The following is a 16615-nucleotide window of genomic DNA, read 5'->3' on the forward strand; positions in this document are numbered from 1 at the left end:
ATCAGTTGCATACCAGATTATATTCACTGCATATATGTCGTTATTATTCCGTAATCTAAAATTAATCTGTCTACAGCGGTATAAAGTGCTCTGTTTTCAGAACAGATGCAGAAAATTTAAAATATCATCAACATAGGAGTGTTCTATTCTAGCATTTCCCGTTGTATGTTTTAAAAATTTCGTGTGCATGTACACAGTATGCAGTTAGAGATAAATCCTTTTGCCGCATTCTGCGTGCTTAATGGAGTGCGTTTCTTTTTTTTATTTCCAGGTTCGCGTCGACTGTTCAGCATTGTTCCACCAGCAACAAATAATAGTGAGTACTCCTGCTGTTTTTCTCGTCAAGTGACATTAATCAGCTGTGTTGGTCTATTCTTGTACTAATCTGTTAGCTGCGCAACACGATTTTCGCATTGCTGCATCCACTTAATTAGCAATAACAAGAGCACTCGACCTGTGTACTCTGTAGGAGGGTGTTTGTTTTCCACTTCCCCGAAACGTGAAATTCACAACGTTTTTACACGAATATCGGCGTCAGTTTTGACTCGCAAAGCACTGAATCAAAGTATAAGAGGTGCTTTAGACTGAGAACTCATTCAGAATTAGAGTTATATCAAATTTTCAAGAAAAAATTAATGGAGCGTTCCTCATTCAAATAACAGTATGAACCACTTTAAATAATTCTTAGGGCATCTGCTGTGGACTTCCACGTTTAAATAAAAACATATTGCGTAGTATGAGGGGCGTAAAGGTGTCGAACTATTTGATAATACGAGTGCACGTCTCTGAAAAGGATCATACTTAATTAAATGAAAAAGTTCTTAGCATTTAACATTCTTTTGTTAATTTCGGTCTACATTGACCTAAAAAGAGCATAATATTCGAAGAATGTAGGTTACGTATAATCATTTTTGAAATTTCAATTTTTGGAGACTGAAGAAAAGCTTTTCTTCAGATGGAGACGATTTTCTAAATTTACTTACAGTATTTTCTGTACCATTTCATACGTCATGATGGCAAAATGTTCTCCGTTGGCGTATGTATTGTCTTTTCTGCTTTGTTTTTTATTATTAATTTCGTTGTTATGTTGGTGACTAAAAGTGGGATGACACACTGTCATACAGTACCAAATATTTTCCGAAATCAAACCATAATAAGAGCTTATTAAAACAGCAATTCCAGTCAAAAGTAACTCTTTAAGACAATCGTAATTCAAGAATGTATCATCAGAAGTGCAACACATGTGAAAGGAAGCTATGTTACACGAAGTGGGAAAAACATTTGGCCCAGGGTAGGAAAAAGTATATAAATGTGGACTTTTGCAGAAACTCGACTTCTGCAGAAAACACAACGGTAAAGTTACTAAAAGATGTAGTCTACACACAGATCAATAGGGTTTTCAATAGGAAACATCTAAAACCACAAAAAGCGTGTGAACAAGATAGTAAGGAAAAATAAAGAACCCTTAAATGACGAGACAGATCTACAAAACGACACATTTTGCAAATTAATAGAATACAAGCACAAAATTAAATAAAACCACAGAATCAACTATACGATTTGAAGGCTATATGTGATATAAACTAAATGTGAAGCATACAGCTAAGCCAAATGCAATTAAAAATTGAAGGATTGTTCTATAAATCGAAGCAATGTTGCCAGTGAGTGTGCAGTGCAAGACTCCGGATTCCATTTTTACTGATAAGGAAAGGCGAAAACAGTTGTCTTCGTGATGTATCGACAGGAAGAGCATGCGGTGTCAGTAATTAGTAAAAATTGACAGTAACATAAGTAACAAATATGCAAAACTATTCCAAATTTTTACTATGTCACTAATGATAGTACTTTGTCAATGAAGCCAAATGAACGAAAATAAAAGTTTTCTCAAAAGTTTGTTTGAATGACCATCCTCCACAGCAACCACAGAAATATATGATTTGTAAATAACAAGTGCCTTTTATCGCTGCGCTCTATTCTGTTTCTGCCAGACGCCTTTACGTTTTTTACTTTAAGGCATCTTCTGAAGGATCTAGAACGATAAACCCACAGCAACTGACAGTCTGGCTCCCCAATCTTCGAACCACCCACCCTCACAAAAGCAGCCAGCACTTCGGCACTTGCTCCATAGACTCAACACAGTGGCGTTCAACAAGGAAAACTGCCAAAAAGAACTGGACATAATAACGTAGATAGCCAAAAATAATGGTTACAATAGTAATATAAGTCACAAAGCTAAACAAAAAACGGCTTCCCCGTCGGAGGTTAGAGTCCTCCCTCGGGGCATGTGTGTGTGTGTGTGTGTGTGTGTGTTGTCGTTAGCGTAAGTTAGAGTAAGTAGTGAGTCAGCCTAGGTACCCAAGAACTCAGCAGTTTGGTCCCGTAGTCCTTACCACAGATTTTCAAATTTACCAATTTCCTAAACAACAAAATGAAAAGTAAAGTAAAAGCAGAAAACACAAAACCACAGAAAACAACATAACAGAACCAAACACAATCACAAACACTCAGTACCAAAACAACTACACAGAATAATCGGGGAAATGTAGGAGGAAACGCATGATGGTACACACTGACACACAAGCGCAAACTAACATATAAAATCACCAGTATTTTCAAAAGTCACTACATAAACGTAGCACACATAACAGACTATTCTAAACAAAAATACACCCCAAAGGCTATGGTCGCAGGTTCGAATCCTGCCTCGGGCATGGATGTGTGTGAAGTCCTTAGGTTAGTTAGGTTTGATACGCTCTAGGCGACTGATGACCTCAGAAGTGAAGTCGCATAGTGCTCAGAGCCATTTGAACCATTGGAACACCCCAAAGCTGACAAGGAACGTAGACATTTACCAGAAAGAAGGTATATATCAAATACAGTGTAGCATTTTTGATGGCAGATGCAAAGGACAAACAGGCAGAAAAGTTGATGTCACATACAAAGAACACATGAGAGCCTGAAAGCATGAGATGAACCTATTGCCATTTGCAGAACACCTAAGAGAACACAATCACAATCCTGCTACTATAGAAGAACACATGAAAATAATTGGAATCAACAATAAAAAACACCGCCAAACCCTTCAAGAAAATTACGACATACAGAAAACCAAAGCAGAAAAAACCGTTGAACGATCAAGTACACATGCCAAACAACTCGTTGTTTACACTAATAGATAAAATAATATAGTAACAATTCATCAGAAGATTATTTTAGTAATAGTGTCAATACCATCCAACCCGTATCCACTTACTTGTCCATGTACTCCGCTAAACAAACATTGAAACCAAAACTCAGATCAGCTGAATACCAAAACTGAATAACTACCAACACACACACACACACACACACACACACACACACACACACACACACACACACACGCACGCACACACATGAACAGAGCTAGATATAAATATAAAAGAAATCAATAGACGTTAGTTTTCGGACCATACTTCGTTAGGTAGGCAACATTTAGGTAAACAAACCAAACAGGATGATACATATGGTGAACTTAAAATATTTACCTCTTTAAATCACAGTGTTCGATCAAATATCTACATTTAATGACAGAAGACTAATAGTGGGCCACTTCAACAAGGGCAAAGAATACGAAAATTGTGAAGAGAATATTTCGCAACACGAAAACGAGTTTATGTTTCGTAAATGAATTTATTGTCCGACGTCCAGCTTGTGAGCAGATGCGAGAAAATGCAGATGCCAAACAAAAACGCGAGGAATTGTAAAAAGTCACTTATTTACTTAAAAATGAGACGTGATGTGTTTCATAATAACACGTATCAAAACAAAACTATATCATTCCAGATCCAGATCCCACTGAAGATCCCTTAAAGTAAAAAGGCGAAACGCCTGTGGGAGAAATAAAACAGTGCAGCAAGAAAATGCGATTTTCATTTACAAAGCCAAAGTTTCCTCAGTGTGAAGGGCTGTTTCAACAGAAAAACACAAAAATAATAAAAGTAGTTTGATAGTATGATTTCAGCCTCACAGGCGAGTGGATTCTATTTTGTACACAATATTTCTATTTCAAACCTTATGTTCCGGTAATCGGGGCAGTGCTGTCAATGTTCTGGACTTCAATAAGATTTGCTGTTACAATGGTTTCGACAGTCGTGAATTATGTGAGCCATCAGCAGTGTTGGATGTTTTCTGTATTCAGATGGGTTTTGCATTTATGTGGAGGCTCTACATTTCACCCCTTTCACGCCTTTATGCTCTTCCTGGTTGATATGTCACATGAACAGCTTTCATTTGAAAATTACGATCTGCATCCAAAATGGCGGCTTCCGAAATGGTCACCTTGTTGGTAAGAGCCCCACAGGTTCTACCCCTCTTCCATTTCACGTTATATAAGTTTAAATTTCTGTTCATATATCCGGTTCTCTTTTTGTTGTTGTTGTTGTTGTTGTAATGGTGGTTCAGTACTGTGGATAACCCTGTAGAAGGCAATGAATGGTTTTATTTCTGCGTTTCTTCCTCGCACCTGAGGACTCGACTTTTGACACTGAAATAATCCCACACAGCCGAATATAAACCAACATTAATGTTCTAATTTGCTGATGGTATTATTATTCGTTTCTTACCAGTTGGCATTGAACTAGCAACTAATCTGTCCCCCCATTTTATCTTCTACAAGTACATGCCATCGACGACTACTTGTAAAATGCCTCCTTCCTTGGCCATTCCATCACAAAGTGAACGAGTTTGTGATGCTATAAATATTCCTTCCATTTTGTACGAGGTAAACATGTTCCGGCCTATGGCCAGCCTAGTTCTTTGGTGATTGCCAAAACTTCAATAAGAGTGGACGCTCGTTCACAAGGAATTCGTGCGGATGGGTCGTTTGAGAGCAGAGCAGGGACGAGCTCCAGTTAGGCTACTAGCTCCCCTGTCTAGGCACTGCATGGAGGGATGGACAGGGCGCTAATCTCAGTGGGTCGTTTTCGACCTGACTGTAGGATTTAAAAACTTTGCACCTTTCCATATAGCAGTACAGAATCTTAATTCTGCAGTGCATGTAATAAGTGATCAGGACATTCGTAATACTTTGGCCTATGACTGGCGACTGGTGCGTTTTGCCGACCTATCCTCGCCACACCACCACCTCCTCTGCTCATTCCACACTCTAAACGTTCAGATTAATTCTAGTAGTAGAGGTTCCCTTTCAATGGATCGACGGGGAACTGAATCACCTGAATGAAATTCGGCAGTATTAGCCACTGTGCCACCTATCTTAGTAGTATATATATATATAGGTAAGGGGATACGTGTCCGCCCCCGGTAGCTGAGTGGTCAGCTTGACAGAATGACAATCCTAAGGGCCCTGGTTCGATTCCCGGCTGGGTCGGACATTTCCTCCACTCAGGGACTGGTTGTTGTGTTGTTCTCATCATCATTATTCCATCCCCATCGATGTGCAAGTCGCCGAAGTGGCGTCAAATCGAAAGACTTGCACCAGGCGAGCGGTCTACCCGATTGGAGGCCCCAGTCACACGACATTTATTATTAGGGGATACGTCGTGGCCTCATAAAACGCTCATAAAGGACTAAGTGAAAGAGCTGTACCTTTGGCTAGAGTGAACTTCTTTCACATTTTATTGCACACAAACTTTTATCCATGTAAACAATTAATTTAGATAGTAATTATAAGGAAAATTTTTGTCATATGAGTGGTTATCAGATATGTAAACAGGCACAAGTTCGACCTTCAAACAATTATTCTGACACAGTAAAGGCAACAAACTAGGATTAAATAACAGTTTCCTGAACAGCTGCATTGGATTCTTGTACCATGATTAACAGTAGAATGATAGGAATCAATCATTAGAGATCAAACGGTAGAAGCCAATTTACGTTAACGCAAATTTCATGCGATTATAATAATGCAATTATTATAAAATGCTTTCATTGTTAAATATCTCGCTGACTAAACTGAAGACATAACGATCAGTGACAAAACTAACTTACAGACAGTAAATAACAAGCTTGTAAAATGCATTCGTAACTGCATAAATACACTCCTGGAAATTGAAATAAGAACACCGTGAATTCATTGTCCCAGGAAGGGGAAACTTTATTGACACATTCCTGGGGTCAGATACATCACATGATCACACTGACAGAACCACAGGCACATAGACACAGGCAACAGAGCATGCACAATGTCGTCACTAGTACAGTGTATATCCACCTTTCGCAGCAATGGAGGCTGCTATTCTCCCATGGAGACGATCGTAGAAATGCTGGATGTAGTCCTGTGGAACGGCTTGCCATGCCATTTCCACCTGGCGCCTCAGTTGGACCAGCGTTCGTGCTGGACGTGCAGACCGCGTGAGACGACACTTCATCCAGTCCCAAACATGCTCAATGGGGGACAGATCCGAAGATCTTGCTGGCCAGGGTAGTTGACTTACACCTTCTAGAGCACGTTGGGTGGCACGGGATACATGCGGACGTGCATTGTCCTGTTGGAACAGCAAGTTCCCTTGCCGGTCTAGGAATGGTAGAACGATGGGTTCGATGACGATTTGGATGTACCGTGCACTATTCAGTGTCCCCTCGACGATCACCAGTGGTGTACGGCCAGTGTAGGTGATCGCTCCCCACACCATGATGCCGGGTGTTGGCCCTGTGCGCCTCGGTCGTATGCAGTCCTGATTGTGGCGCTCACCTGCACGGCGCCAAACACGCATACGACCATCATTGGCGCCAAGGAAGAAGCGACTCTCATCGCTGTAGACGACACGTCTCCATTCGTCCCTCCATTCACGCCTGTCGCGACACCACTGGAGGCGGGCTGCACGATGTTGGGGCGTGAGAGGAAGACGGCCTAACGGTGTGCGGGACCGTAGCCCAGCTTCGTGGAGACGGTTGCGAATGGTCCTCGCCGATACCCCAGGAGCAACAGTGTCCCTAATTTGCTGGGAAGTGGCGGTGCGGTCCCCTACGGCACTGCGTAGGATCCTACGGTCTTGGCGTGCATCCGTGCGTCGCTGCGGTCCGGTCCCAGGTCGACGGGCACGTGCACCTTCCGCCGACCACTGGCGACAACATCGATGTACTGTGGAGACCTCACGCCCCACGTGTTGACGAATTCAGCGGTACGTCCACCCGGCCTCCCGCATGCCCACTATACGCCCTCGCTCAAAGTCCGTCAACTGCACATACGGTTCACGTCCACGCTGTCGCGGCATGCTACCAGTGTTAAAGACTGCGATGGAGCTCCGTATGCCACGGCAAACTGGCTGACACTGACGGCGGCGGTGCACAAATGCTGCGCAGCTAGCGCCATTCGACGGCCAACACCGCGGTTCCTGGTGTGTCCGCTGTGGCGTGCGTGTGATCATTGCTTGTACAGCCCTCTCGCAGTGTCCGGAGAAAGTATGGTGGGTCTGACACACCGGTGTCAATGTGTTCTTTTTCCATTTCCAGGAGTGTATAATAACCAACTTTCAACATGCAAATCGTTCTTCTGAAACACAATTTAGCCAACGCCTGAAAAGCACATGTAATAATTACATATACAGAAAGTCTTTGAAGTTGTGAATCTTGGACCAGCAAACGACACTTATGTTACAAGTACATCTGAGCTCCAGGCCCCAACCGGGTACAGACACACACGCCCTACACAACAGGCAGCGTGGACGACGGCCATTTGTCCCGCTCAACAACGAATAGTCATCCGGGCCAACAGTGCGAGGTATACAAGTCTCAGATCGGCTTCGCGTCACAATACTCCCTGAAACAGTGTTAACTTCAAAACAGGTCACTATTATTGGGTGTACCTGGACCATAAACAGAACTTTGGAGTCTGTTAAGTACGAAACTCTCGCAAGAGGCAGAAGGAGTAGGTCAAATCCACCATCCAGGCTCAGAGACACATCAGATCGTAAGAAATTACGATCAAATAAATCGCGCGTCCCAATGCGATAATGAACACGTTACAACTTTAACTCCTTAAATAAATAATCATATCCTAACAAGCCCAAGGCTGTGCGCTTAGAACAATATTAGGTAAAATAACATCGAATTAGTACCAAAACACCTTAACCAAATTGTCACAGCCTCCAAGCAGTAATCAAATCACACCCAAATCCTAGGTGTTTTAAACAAGTAATTCAAGTCACACTAATATATGAGTGCGTCAGGGAAAAGCATAATGCTAAATTAGCCGTACAATAATTACTCGTCCTTGATGGATCCAAATATTCAAGACTCCATAGAAACATCTGGCGGAATGAATACACATTGGTCCATCGGTCTATTCAACGATTCACAGCTCTTTCTGAAACAGACTAAACACTAAACTTAAGAAGGAATAAACAGTAAACCCCAAGTTTTAAATGTCAAACCATAATATCGACGCAATCAAATGCCAGCACGAATTACTACACTCAAAATGGCACAACAAGTTTCGGATGCGAACCATCAGATAAATTGTGTACAGATTTTCGTGATTGACAATCAACCAGTAATCTGCTCATGATCATCACACTTGCAATACGAAGTGCAGAAAACGTGTCTGCAACGAGTGACGTAACTACAACGATATCAGCTGCAGTTCGTGTCCAATAGCATGGGGAAGGTAGGCCACGAGACAGAACCCGCAACAACGACAACCAAAATTCTTTTCTACGCAGTCCATTCCAAAACACGCCCAATACAGATGGCATCGACACGAATGAACGTTTTCATAGCGACAATATTCACTGTCCAGGTTGCCTCTCGTGTCCATACCAAGCATATGCCGTTGCTCACTGCCCCTCACTCCGCACGTTCGCTCGGTCCATCACCTCTCTCCGGGTGCGCCACCTCGAGACCGCATCACGAGCGCCGAAAGGGTACGATCTCTGGAGGAGAATCGATAGGACGAAAGCGGGCGCGGCTCATATATAGTGTGTGTGTTTAATTTTCGTGCAAGGTGCTGCGGTTGCTCTGAAAAATGGCAAGGATGCTGGCATGCTAGTTCAGAAGGTCAGAGTATATAAACCAGGCACAGAATTATGAGTAAAAGATTTAGGAGTAAGAACCGTCCTTTGTAAGCTATGCGGCTAGAAAGCCGTTGATCTTCCGTTGGGGAAGGATAAAAAAATAGGATGGTGATGATTTTGACCCAGTCTGAAGGCTTTTAACTTGTGTGTGACGTATTTATTGAAAAGAAAGTGCCAAGTGTCCCGTAAGTTGAAGGCTAATAGGAAGCGGTAGTCTGTCCCTTTCAAAATCATCAGGGACATTTTATTGTTGTTAAAATCCTGCATGACATTATAAGTTGTTTATCCATTATGTACGTAACTTACAAACCGATCGGTCAACTGATACTTGAATGTCGATCATCGGTCTGAGACCTGTACCACAAAGGACAGTTAGAATGAAGCACATATGTTACCAGTGATTAAATAAGTAATTTCCGGCAAGATAAACGAAATTGAAACGAGTCTGTTGCTGGTAGGAGGGGATGGGGTTTCTAACAGAGAGCTACCCTTGCTGTTGAAAACTGAAACGTTATCAGTCATTTGGGTACAGGTTTACACAAGGAATTTTCAAAGAAACACGCCCTTGACATATACGTATGTTTGATGGACCTAATTAATTAACAGTCAAAGAGTGACTAAGGTCAATCACTGCCGAAATGATGATAAAGGGAATTCAGTTAAGTGAACACCCGCAGGGGGCTCCCGTCTTGGGAGTATGTGGGTGGCAACCACACAGGCCGTTAGCTAGGCCTGGCATTACTTCCTCTTACTTGTGTCAGGCTTCTCCTGTTTCCTTTCCTGTCCGGCCCCCCTCGGCCAACTCTTGGTTTCTTCGACCCCAACGGTATTAGGTTTCCGAGGCCCAAGGGTGTCTTTCACTTTCCTCTCTAGTATCTATTATCTACCCTTCGAACCAACGGCGAAGCGAGCGGAAGAAGAATCTTCTATCCCAGGTTCTCAACGATCGTGGAGGCGGAAGAGCTCATGCCAGACGAACTGACCATCATTGGGCTCGCGGCAGTTCTGGTACCTGAAGTCACATGTCACATACGTATGTGCCGTGATGAATTGTGCAGAATCATAGTGTGTGGGTCACTTCCTCGCAAGCTGTAATCCAGCTTAAACAAATTCACGCAAATGGCAATTTCTCCTGTCATTTTCTCTAAAGACCACTGGCGATGGGATAAGGACGATGGTAGCAGGGTCCGAGTGAGGCTGGAAGCTACTAGTCTGAACCTGCACGTTGGCGGCAGGTGTGTGATGGTCGCCTTCCTGAGAACCCGTGTGACTACTCGGGAATCCGGTCCTGCGTCTGCGACTGGGCAGGCCTATTTAGGATGACCGCTGCCCACCCTGAATGGGGAAGGCCCTAGAAAATGTGGGCTTGAACCGGGCTGGGAATCCGCACCCAGTAGGTCACTCCTTATACTGCGGACGTAAACAAAAGAAGAATGAAATGATTATGACAATAGGGACATGGAATGTCAGGACCCTCCTGGACGTGAACAATTGCAGGCCAGAGAGAAGAACCGCTCTTATCACCCAAGAACTAGCCCGGCTAGATATAGACAAGACTCTCAGGTGAGGGACACATTAGTGACGTACGTTCAGGGTACACCATCTTCTGGAAGGGAAAGGATGCAGGAGAACCACGCATCCATGTTGCAGGATTTGCCGTAAAAACCAAAATAGTGAAAGATCTTCGACTTACACCTGTCTCAATTAATGAAAGACTGATGACTCTTAGAGTACTCATTGGTTCAGACAGATTCAAATGGTTCAAATGGCTCTGAGCACAATGGGACTTAACAGCTGTGGTCATCAGTCCCCTTGAACTTAGAACTACTTAAACCTAACTAACCTAAGGACATCACACACATCCATGCCCGAGGCAGGATTCGAGCCTGCAACCGTAGCAGTCGCGCGGTTCCAGACTGAAGAGCCTAGAACCGCGAGACCACCTCGGCCGGCTCAGACAGATTCATCATCTTCGTCTCTGCATATACTCCTACTTTAGACAGTGATGAAGACACAAAGAATCAGTTCTACCACCGACTGAACAGTACTCCCTCTAAAATACCCATTCAAGATAAATTAATTTTCTTGGTGTTTTCAATGCCAGAGTGGGTAGGGACAACCGTTTTTGGAGAGACGTCATGGGTAAACAAGGGGTGGGAAACTGCAATGCAAATGGGTTGTTACTTCTTGGTCTATGTGCTGAGCACGAGCTTTTCATTTCCAATATCCAATTCCGCTTGCCTAACCGCTATAAGACCACATGGATGCACCCACGCTCCAAACATTGGCATCTTATAGACTACGTTATTACGCGACAGCGTGACAAGAAAGACATTCTCATCACAAAAGCAGCACTAAACATCGATGAGTGCTGGACTGACCATAGACTTTTAGTCAGCCGTTTGAGAGTACCAAAGTATCGCAAGCCACGATCCCTCTTTTCAAACCCACCACGCAGAAAATTCAACATAAGCAACCTGAACAACAAAAACGTTCGCTCACACTTCCAAGACATACTGTCTGAACAACTTAACAGAGCTCCAGCAACCACAGATGACGTCGAACAAGAATGGACCACATTAAAGAACATCATCAAAGAAACTGCTGAGATTGTTGTTGGTTTTAGTGCACGGAAAAGAAGTGACTGGTTTGATGACAACCATGGAGAAATCCAAGCCATCATCAATGCAAAGCGGGATGCTTACCTATCCCTTGCTCAAGATCCGTCCTGCGCAAAAAAGAAAGCACACTTTCAAGAACTCAAGCAGAAATGTCAAAGTTAAATACGTGTAATCGAGAACAAATGGTGGCAACAGAAAGCCACAGAACTCCAAAATCTTTCCGATGCAATGAACCTGCGTGGCTTCTACGCTGGTATTAAAGAGCTGTATGGACCTATCCGCTCCTCATCAGGAACACAGAAAGCTGCTGACAACTCCACCATTCTTACTGAAAGTCAGGACATCTTAAATCGTTGGAAAGAGCACTTCAGCTCACTGTTAAACCGCCCTTCTACTGCCGCTGGAGATTTTCTCAAAAATGTCCCACATCACCCTCCAAAACCCTGGATGGCTGATCCTCCAACTTTTCAAGAATTTTGCAAGGCACTCAAGAGAGTGAAACCTGGGAAGGCTCCTGGACCTGACAGCATCCCGATGGAGCTTATTGAGGATGGCGGCTTGCCTCTAAAAACTAGACTCTTCTCACTCATTCTATTAATGTGGGAAACCCGCAAGGTACCAGCTGACTTGAACTCCAGAATTGTCACCATCTTCAAGAAGGGCGACAGAAGCGTCTGTGGTAACTACCGGGGAATATCTCTACTCTCTGTCACTGGCAAAATTTTTGCAAGAATCCTTTTAAATCGCCTCCAGACACTTTCAGAGACTATACTACCTGAGTCTCAACACGGATTTTGACCTTCAAGAGCGACAATTGACATGATTTTCTGCGCATGACAACTACAGGAGAAGTGCAGAGAACAGCAAAAGCCTTTACTACTTGTTTTCTGCGATCTAGAAAAGGCCTTTGATACAGTTCCCAGAGAGGCCATGTGGATGGTCTTAAAACGCTTCGGCTATCCTGAACATTTTGTCGACCTGATTGAAGCTCTCCACGATGATATTGTAAGTAGGCTGCTTATGTTTTATATTGGTAACGCCACGTAGCGCTCTGTATGAAAATTACTGGCTGTGCTGTGTGCAGTCTGTGGCTAGTTTGCATTGTTGTCTGCCATTGTAGTGTTGGGCAGCTGGATGTTAACAGCGCGTAGCGTTGCGCAGTTGGAGGTGAGCCTCCAGCAGTGGTGGATGTGAGGAGAGAGATGGCGGAGTTTTGAAATTTTTAATACTGGATATTATGAACTGCTATGTATATTATGATGTTTCAACACTATTAAGGTAAATACATTGTTTGTTCTCTATTAAAATCTTTCATTTGCTAACTATGCCTATCAGTAGTTAGTGCCCTCCGTAGTTTGAATCTTTTATTTAGCTGGCAGTAGTGGCGCTCGCTGTATTGCAGTAGTTCGAGTAATGAAGATTTTTGTGAGGTAAGTGATTTGTGAAAGGTATAGGTTAATGTTAGTCAGGGCCATTCTTTTGTAGGGATTTTTGAAAGTCAGATTGCGTTGCGCTAAAAATATTGTGTGTCAGTTTAAGCACAGTCATGAATAATTGTTCAAAGGGGACGTTTCAATATGACTGGACAAGTCCTCTGCCAGAATGAAACGACTGGTGAATTCCCAATAACAAGTGGGCTTAAACAAGGATGCGTTCTTGCACCAACATTATTTGCAATGTATCTGGCAGCTATGCTTTACGAGACAACCGTAAACAATGCAGGAATAGAACTAAAGTACAGGTTTGATGGAGGATTTTTCAACAAGTCCAGACTCCATTCAGAAAGGTTCACCAGTACCACTCGTGTGACAGAGCTGCAGTTTGCTGATGACAATGCTTCTCCTGCTCGTTCACCTTCAGAGTTGCAGCTTTTAGTTGATTCCTTCAGCAGGGCGTACGAACGATTTGGTCTCTCCATCAATATTTCAAAGACAAAGTTGATGGCGCAGCCAACTCCTGGCTCCTCCGTTCCTGACTTCAGAATATCCATTTGTGATACACCCTTGGAACAAGTGGACCTGGGAAACATACTGTCATCTAACTGCTCATCTGGAAAAGATGTGGAGAATAGATTACGTGCTGGCCATCTAGGATTTGGACGTCTTACAAAGGGTGTCTTCCTGAATAAAGACCTAACACTGCACCAAACTGATGGTGTACGAAGCTGTAGTCATTTCCACCCTGCTATATGGTTGCGAAACCTGGACGTTATATCGCTGTGATCTGAAGAAACTAGGACGCTTCAACCAACAGAAGCTAAGATATATCATGAACCTGAAATGGGATGACTTCATATCCAACACGGCTGTTCTTGGAGAAAGCAAAAATGTATAGCATGGAAGCTCTTATTATTGGGCATCAACTCAGATGGGTCAGACATGTCCACTGGATGAAAAATGGCAGATTTCCACGCCAAATGCTGTACAGCGAAGTGAGCACAGTTAAAAGGCCACGAGGTGCCCCTCTCAAACGTTATAAGGATCAGTACAAGAAAAATCTGAAAAACCTGAACATTGATCCGAGTAACTTGTCCACAATAGCAGCAGACCGAAGTCGCTGGCGCTCAGTTACCTCAAATGCTCTTCAAAACTTTGAGCTGGAACGGCGGAGACGTAAACTCCTCCAGGCTCAGCCACGTCTTCCACCTTCCATCAGCTGTAATGTCTGTGGCCGCCTGTTCCACGCTAGGATTGGATTGCTAAGCCATCAACGACACTTCCACGCCTGAACCGTGACAAAGGAAATCTCAGGAGAGAAATGAAAACTCGGATACGAGTCTCAGCCGACGACGACGATCAAGTGAAGGGCGGCTCTGTTGTCTGAGGAAAACACAGACCGCTCTGACCAGGAGACACGCGATTCCAATGACAGCCGTATCATTCCATGGCGGGAAATACCATACTTAAATACAATCTGGCTTGCCTATTCCTTGTCATGTAAAGTGGTGCAACTAATCGTACATGTAATTAGCAGTAAACAGCGAGCTAGCTACTAGGTTGATTGGAGTTAACTCCTGCTCCGCTTATTATTACATTGAAATAACTGGCAGAAATTAATTATAAACTTTTCGTCACGACAAGGGGATGTTTCAAACAGCAAAGAGTGAGACGTATGTCAGCAGCTCCTTATGTTCCTTTTATTAATTTGTTATCCGTTGTCCAACACAATTTCGACTTCAGCTACTTTTCGAAAGGAGTATAGGACCAAGTCATTTTTAATTAATCATGAAAACCTAACTATTACAATGACACACTTCTTTTCGAAAAGCAGGGAACGCAGGTAACCAGATAGCAAGAGGATAAAGGAAGTAAAAAGTCAAGAAAAGCAGGAAACCGGGAATAGAAAAGATCCAAAGCAGAGAAGTGCGTTTCGTCACAGTTTCGTTTATTCAAAAATTGTTCCAATGGCTCGAAGCACTATGGGACTTCACATCTGGGGTCATCAGTCCCCTAGATTTAGAACTAATTAAACGTAACTAATCTAAGAACATCACACACATCCATGCCCGAGGCAGGATTCGAACCTGCGACCGTAGCAGCAGCGCGGTTCCAGACTGAAGCGCCTAGGACCGCTAGGCCACAGCGGCCAGCTTTCGTTTATTAGGCACGCAGGTGTCACGGACAAGCTACTCAAGCTCCAGTAGCAGAATCTACGAGAGAGGCGTTGTGCATGAAGCCCTGGTTTACCGCGAGTGTACATTCCTGGAAGCGTCAACATTTCTTCCCAATACGAAGAGCTCGGGAAAAGGCCATTAAAGTAAAATAAGGGAGACTTGCACACGGATTCTTACCAATAACCTCTCGTCCTTCACACCGTTGCTTGTTGGGTTATTAAAGGGGAATAGTTACAGTCGTACACAAATTACACTCTACACTCACTGTAAGTTTGGTTATAGTGTATACTTGTTAAGATTCAGAGAAAGGAAGGTGAAAGACAAAGATAGGCTCATCAGACAACGTTTAGTGAGCTCTAGAGAAATCCGCCCCTGAACATTATAACCGTCTGCATTCGGTTGGAAAGACAGTCCACGAGGCTTGCAAGTACAGGGTTATTACAAATGATTGAAGCTATTTCACAGCTCTACAATAACTTTATTATTTGAGATATTTTTTTAGGCATTCACAAATGTTCGATATGTGCCCCTTTAGTGATTCGGCAGACATCAAGCAGATAATCAAGTTCCTCCCACACTCGGCGCAGCATGTCCCCATCAATGAGTTCGAAAGCATTGTTGATGCGAGCTCGCAGTTCTGGCACGTTTCTTGGTAGAGGAGGTTTAAACACTGAATCTTTCACATAACCCCACAGAAAGAAATCGCATGGGGTTAAGTCGCACGCGTTCAACTGTTTCTTCGCTCACTGCAGGCCGACCCGTTGATTTCCCCTTACAGAGGCATCCAGAAGCTTTAAACTGCGCATACCATCGCCGAATGGAGTTAGCAGGTGGTCGATTTTTGTTGAACTTCGTCCTGAAGTGTCGTTACACTGTTATGACTGACTGATGTGAGTGCATTTCAAGCACGACATACGCTTTCTCTGCTCCTGTCGCCATTTTGTCTCACTGCGCTCTCGAGCGCTCTAGCGGCAGAAACCTGAAGTGCGACTTCAGCCGAACAAAACTTTATGAGTTTTTCTACGTATCTGTAGTGTGTCGTGACCATATGTCAATGAATGGAGCTACAGTGAATTTATGAAATCGCTTCAATCATTTGTAATAGCCCTGTACGTCACATCAAGGCCAGACGCAACTGCGCCAAAGTTGTTAGCAAGCCAGTACCGGCATTTTCCCCTCTGTCCCACAGTTTTTCTGTGGATTTCCAATCAGGTGATTCTACAAGCCAGTCGAGACGTAATAGGGTAGAGAAGTGTTCAGAAAAACAGTTACATATTCTTCCAGCTGCTGTCGTCTTTATGGGCATGTCTAAGGAATCACAAACTTGAAACGCGTCTCCGGACCGTCTTAGTCAAGAACTTTTTCCGACA

At 43.5% G+C, this 16615-nt stretch overlaps 1 long non-coding RNA gene across 1 annotated transcript in view; it reads left to right on the forward strand.

The window, feature by feature from the left end:
- Positions 1–269: 269 nt before the first annotated feature.
- The window catches only part of LOC126092524 (uncharacterized), a 1126098-nt gene continuing 1109752 nt past the window's right edge, over positions 270–16615 (forward strand). The window contains exon 1 of the long non-coding RNA XR_007521351.1: positions 270–316. This is a non-coding gene — a long non-coding RNA (uncharacterized LOC126092524). The remainder of the gene's footprint in view (positions 317–16615) is intronic.

Source organism: Schistocerca cancellata, chromosome 7 (assembly GCF_023864275.1).
Source record: "Schistocerca cancellata isolate TAMUIC-IGC-003103 chromosome 7, iqSchCanc2.1, whole genome shotgun sequence".
Taxonomy (NCBI): Eukaryota; Metazoa; Arthropoda; class Insecta; order Orthoptera; family Acrididae; genus Schistocerca; species Schistocerca cancellata.